Source organism: Cyprinus carpio, chromosome B1 (assembly GCF_018340385.1).
Source record: "Cyprinus carpio isolate SPL01 chromosome B1, ASM1834038v1, whole genome shotgun sequence".
In the NCBI taxonomy this organism is placed as follows: domain Eukaryota; kingdom Metazoa; phylum Chordata; class Actinopteri; order Cypriniformes; family Cyprinidae; genus Cyprinus; species Cyprinus carpio.
Window position 1 is genome coordinate 23,387,896 of NC_056597.1, and position 1,791 is coordinate 23,389,686.

The window sequence follows — 1,791 nt, forward strand, 5'->3', positions numbered from 1 at the left end:
GGATGAACTATCGCTATAGATACAACTTACGGAAGCAAAAGGTCAATATAAAGGTAGTTATGTGAAATAATAAAATAAAGTCCCTGAAGTGACATGAAAACACATGCGTTAGAGCAAGTAAATGGTCACAACTTGTGCATGTAAAAGGTAGAAAAGTATTAAACCAAACCCATTTTAAAGTCATACAACATCCATAATCCTCCTGAGTGAACAGAGTTAGAGAAAATCTTCTGTTCAGAGTCAAACACAAATAAAGACAGATGACCTGATGTTCATACGCTGCAGCTTCGCTCGCGGTTTACAGCGGTGCAGCGGAGCGAACATCAAACTGGACCAGGTTAAAAAGCAATCATCGTCTTCACCAGCTCTCCAAACACACACACACACACACACACACACACACACACACACACACACACACACACAACACACACACACACACACACACACACACACACACACACACACACACACACACTCCATGTGTCTCAGAGCTATGAGAATGTTTCGACACTAATCTAAGATCCGTTTCTTCAGTCCCGACTGTATCAGCAAGAAAGGGATTTGAGATGAGTGTGAAATGTCAATATCTGGCAACACACACAGCAGGTTTCTCATGATAAACCCTCAAGAACACAGTCTCATCTTCCATGAAGAAACGCCACCCGGTCCCTGCGGCCCGCTTCGAGACAACATCTACTTCCCAAAACCGCCTTTAGGACCCTTGTACTGCATTAATTATTCTACTCAATTATGTTTATAAAAATGATGGTATGACTGTAGTCATTTACAGGTTGATTAACAACAATATATTATATATAGATATATGAACATATAACAGTGGGCTGAAATAAGCATTGAACACGAGTCCATTTTTCTCAGTAAATTTTTTTTAAAAGGTGCTGTTACATAAATTTTTACAAGGTTGGAAAACACACACCCACACACAACCCCCACAACACAACACCCACACAACCCCAACACACACACAACAACATATAATTATATATAATTTTAAATTTTTGCATTAATTGACAAAAATGACAGTAAGAAAGTTACAATGTTTCAAAAAATTTTGTTTAAATAAAAGCTGTTTTTTTTTTTGTTTTTTTTACTTTTTTAAAATCATCAAAAATCCAAAAATAAATGTATCGTTTTAACAAAAATACTGTGCGCACCTGTTTTCAAATTGTAATCGAAATGTTTTTTTGACAGCAAATCATCAATTGAATGATTTTGAAGACATGACCTGAAGATGGGTTTTATCATACAGTAGATTCATCAAGATCAATTTGAATATGTAACCCTTTTCGAGGTAGAAACATACAAAATTTAATAGTCTAAAGTAGTCATAGGGTTATCAAACTACGATTTGGCCCAAGAAGAAGACCTAAAAAGTTAAAGCCTGGATTTAAATCAATTAAAAGGAATACCACCCGAATACAGTTTAGCAAAACCGTATTAAAAATTTACAGGTGAAACATAATACAAGCAAAAAACATTTATAAAAAAAAAACAAAATAAAAAGTGCGCACAAAACAAAACAAAACCCCCCTTTTCGAGTTGAGCTCGTTGTCCTCTTCGTTTTTCCTTTGGTTTTCAAAAGTTCATTTTACCCTTTGGGGCCCTTTTTTTTTTTTTAAATCTGAAATTTTTTTTGTCCTACCACAAAAGAAGATGAATGGATGACCACGTTCGTCTAAATCAAAATCCAAACACGGGTTTCTCGCCACCCAGCCACCCGGGCGGGAATTATAAACCTGGGAGCGTCTGGAAAGTGTGGTCGTATCA